The sequence below is a fragment of the Thermobia domestica genome, chromosome 3 (genome assembly GCF_964235325.1).
Source record: "Thermobia domestica chromosome 3, izTheDome1.hap1.1, whole genome shotgun sequence".
Taxonomy (NCBI): Eukaryota; Metazoa; Arthropoda; class Insecta; order Zygentoma; family Lepismatidae; genus Thermobia; species Thermobia domestica.
Genome location: NC_137456.1, coordinates 95,488,755 through 95,493,410, shown reverse-complemented (window position 1 = coordinate 95,493,410; position 4,656 = coordinate 95,488,755). Strand labels below are relative to the sequence as shown.

The following is a 4,656-nucleotide window of genomic DNA, read 5'->3' as shown; positions in this document are numbered from 1 at the left end:
AATGGGTTCTAGGACCCTGTTTAACTCTGCAAGGAACAACGATTTTATTTACAAACATAATTCCAGATACAGCTGAACGCCAATTTACACTGGAATAAGCAGTCTTCACCCTAAAAGTGAACATTTCCTCTCATTTGAGAAAATTGAACCACTTGCACGCGTCATTATGGATGTGATGTCGATAGTGTAGAAGTGGAAATGAAACTTCTCCCGAAAGTTTTGAAACGTTATGAGGAGGAAAAGCAATGCAAAATTACCTCCGTTTCTCAGTTTACTGAAGTGATGGATCGTTTCAAAATTGCTTTTCATGAAATTCACAAATTATCCATAGTTGCTGTCACCATTCCTGTATCTAGTTCACCATGTGAACGTTCTTTCTCGTGTCTTAGACGGGTTAAAACGTATCTACACTCTGTAAAGAAAAAATAGCGACACCTCAATTCTCAAGGTAACTGATACAGAAAACCATAGTTGCAACCCGCAAGAAAAGAAATAGAAGGAAGCGAACAGTGGGATAGTTCATTTGCGTTATATGTGATACTTGTGGCGTACAACGGCGCTTGCTAATTTTTTATGTAGCAGTAATATTCTCTTCAGATGGCAGTGAGAGCACCTCGCAAGTTATTGTAGGAAGAATTCTGCTTTGAATTTGAGATGTGTAGGTCCAGGTAAATAGTATTTTGTGATTGTTCTCTGGTTTCTCAATGTTTGGACAGTGTCAAGTGGCAGTATTCTTGTCGTGCAGCGTTGTTTTTGTTTGATATTATATATATATATACAGTGGCGTATTTAGGGGGGTGGCTTCCGGGCTTAAGCCCCCCCCCGAAATCTTACTTATTATAGTAAAGTATATGAAATATATTGCAGAATTTCCACATTTTCAGGCAAAGCCCCCCCCCCCGAAAGTTAGCAAAGCCCCTCCCGAAACAAAATCGTAAATACGCCACTGTATATATATATGGACTGTAAACAAATAAGGTGGGTAAGAAATGTGATTTGTCGCCATGTGAACAAGGCATAATTCTTACTTTGCTCAGCTACGGTAAATCTCGAAGGGAGATGGGCCTAATACTCAAAATCCACCACTTGACGGCAGGAAGAGTAATTCACAAGCAAAGACAGCATAACAATCGTCCCTTCGTCAACAATGTGATACAGAAAAGAAAGCATCAAGCACAGCAGATGGCCAAATAAAATCAATACCATTGCTCAATGAAGGAATGAGTTCCCGACAACTCGCTTCTCTAATTCGAGATGACCTGGGAACTGCAGTTACTCGTACAGCTGTATTGTCTTTACTGTATGAAGATGATATTACGAAGAAGAAACTTCGTAAGAACCTGAAACTGAGAAAATCACAGAGGGCATCAACACGTACGTGTGGGACCCGATATGCAACTTGGACTTAAGGCAACTGGAAACACGTCAATTTCTCGGCCAAAAAGAAGTTTAGAATAGTGGCAAAGGATTATAGTGTGAAGTTGTGGATACGCACGAGCGTTGAACTTCACAAGGATTGCATTTAAGAGGTGCAAATATTCATTCACCGAGTGATGGTGTGGCTTTGCTTCACCGCTAAAGGTGTCAAAACGATTGTTATATGTGAAGGGTCAGTTGATGTACGAAAATATCTTCAAATTCTGATATGTAAAGTTTTTACAACAGTTAAAGATTACTTTTGTGAATCAAATATGGACTATTTCGTTTTCCAGGACGATAATGCTTCATGTCACCGAGCGAAAATCGTTAATACGTGGTTCAAGAATATGAGTATTCAGAGACTCATGTGGCCTCCAAACTCACTTGACATGAATCCAATCGAAAATGTGTGAGTCAATATGAGCAGAAGATTGAATAGACAAATATCTCGAGTAGAATGGAAATCACGGAACAGGTATTCCGGGTGTGATTCCACGAAATCGACGCTGGATTTTGCAATAGCCTTGTTACCAACATGCCTGGATGATTCGCTACACTGCAGAGAGACCCTGTTGGACATACAAAATACTAGTTTGCTGTATTGTATTTCCTGATGTTTGTACACAATATATCTTACCCTTAAGATATTTTTTGTCTGCTCTTGTTGACCTTTCTTACTTTTATGTGTAACTCTTTCTAAAAACGATCTGGTTCAAAACACACATAGCTACTTACACATGCATATAAATTAATTATATTAATCTCAATAACCTAAATAGTGGCCCCGCGTAGCGTAGTCGCTAACGCTCTCGCCTTCGGTGCGAGCGGTCCCGGGTTCGATTCCCGGTGGGGGCACTCGGTCGAAAAATTGTAAAAAAAAACGTACCCCTGAATGAGGTTTTCCTCATTCACACCAGGCAAATGCCGGGGTGGTACCTAACTTATAGGTCCCAGGCCGCTTCCTTCCTTCTCCAATCCTTTCTTCCTTCCCTCTCCCCGGATAGTGTAAGTCATCCCTCAAACGTGACGGGCTAAATGGCCTTAGATCCCAGAAATCTAAATCCCCCCTCTATAATCCAAATCTCTGGCGCAAGTATTAAGGATGAACTGCTCATTGAGAATATGCATTGTAATGTCATCAGGAATTCATGTAAAAAATAGTTTGGTTAATGTATTTTGTGAAAACCATATCCGAGCAAGTGTCTTTACAGAGAGTAAGAAATCGTATGGCAAACTGTCGCCTAAGCGATCTTTGTTTCCTTTCAGTAGAAAGAAAACTTGTAATGAATATTGCTGTAGAGAATGTGATAAAATTATTCGATGTTGGACATAAAAATCAAAGCAATGTACTCCATTAAAGTGCAGGTATGAAAGTTTATTGTAAGCTTGTTCGTACTATGTGATCAGCCCTACACAGGTCCGTAGCCAGCCCGGTGAAAGTTAGGGGACCCGATCCAAAAATATTATAGTTCATCTCCACATTATAGTTCATTTGCAAGCCTGTGAAAATTTTAGAGGGGGCCAGTAAAAATTTAGGGGGGCGGCCCCCTCGACCCTCCTGGATACGGGCCTGGCCCTTCATAGTTTCAAATACATTGTTGTTTCTGTGGATCATGATGATGTTTTGTTAATTGCTATTTACATCTTTATCCAATTTATAATTGTTTTATTTATTTTTTTTTAACTTGAGTTCCAATTTCAAAGATTTCTGTGTAAGGTATGATCAAACAATTATGCTGTCGAATTCCCCTATTCTTTTAGTAACATAAATCTTTGCTGTTGCATATAGAGATCACGTCAAAAAATCTAATGTGCACAAATTAAGGATATACGAGAGAAAATATAAATGACATATTTTTTGTCTTGCTTTTTTGTAATAAATGCTTCAAAGATAAAAAATGTTTGCAATAGCCTATTTTATTCTTGTTTTACTTTACTTACTTATTGTGTATTTTATGATATTAACGAAAGGTAGAGTATTATCTGTTAGTCTGTGTTGTTTGAACCTGCTTTTATTTCTATGCATTCATGTGCATTCTTGGAGGGAGAGAAGTAAAGCTGTCTTGAACTTCATCGACTACACAGTACACAACGTTACTATTGTTTTAAAAAACTGGAAGTTGAGGTAATGTGTCTGCTACGCGGAATTCGGTAGGTCGAGCATATAGCCATGAACTCCCGCAGTCTGCATTTCTTCAGTCCCACCAGGCGAATGCCAGAATTGTACCTTCTATAAGGCCAAGACAGCTGTTTTCCACATCCTTGTCCCTCCCCTATTTCGGTCTGAGCCTTGGCTAACTAAAGAATTTAAAGATTGAAACTTAATTATTGTAATATATATATATATATATATATATATATATATATATATATATATATATATATATATATACATTGCCCAGTTCTTATTTTCATTGTCCGCCCACCTAGCAACTAGGTCCGCCTTTTTCCGCCCACCCCATCAAACATTTCTGACGCCGTCCCTGAGACTAGCTGTAAATCAATAAATGCAATATTTTACTCCACTTTTCAGTTCCTTGATCCAACTGGAAGTTGTGAAAATCCCACTGCAATTGTGCTATGCTACTGCAAAAATCTCTCGAAAGCATGATAGCAAGTATGCACTAAACCTAGCATAATTTTGTTTTTTGCTTATTTTTTATTATATTTTTTGTAAATATCTCCTCAAATGGATTGCTTTCTATTATCTCCACTTACTAATAACTGAATTTTACCTATAAACGTAAGGAAATGAAATAAATGCGAAAATTCGTGAGTTACAGTATACACGCATTTTTTATTTATTTTTATTTTTTTTTATTTTTTTTTGCGCATGTGGATACATCTGCATGCGCATACCCACTTGAATCCATGTGTTTGTGCCAGTATCCAGGATGCGACCGCGACTTAAACCTCGGCCTCGATCGCGCGGTCTCTTCGGTATGTTTCTACTCTTAGGCCTTATTTTATCAACTTATACAAATGTCGGAGGTCCCAGACCTCCTGGCTATATCACTGCTTGGTAGTATCCATTGTTCCTAAACATCATCAGTCTCTGTTCACTTCCACCTTCAGCCATAATTTCATTCTTTCAAGCCAAAGAGAATACATTCGTTCTCCTTCGCATTTGACGTTCTTAAAAGTAAAATTATAGTACAATTAAACGTGCGATTTTGCCTTTTGTATGTAAATTTGTCCCATCCTCCACAAAACAAATCTCATGGGCTTAGCCTGCTC

The 4,656-nt window shown here is 38.4% G+C and overlaps 1 non-coding gene across 1 annotated transcript; it reads left to right on the top strand.

The window, feature by feature from the left end:
• The first annotated feature begins 2,200 nt into the window (after window positions 1-2,200).
• Window positions 2,201-2,274, top strand: TRNAR-UCG (transfer RNA arginine (anticodon UCG)). The gene has a single exon. It is a non-coding gene; the product is annotated as a tRNA-Arg (tRNA).
• Window positions 2,275-4,656: the final 2,382 nt, after the last annotated feature.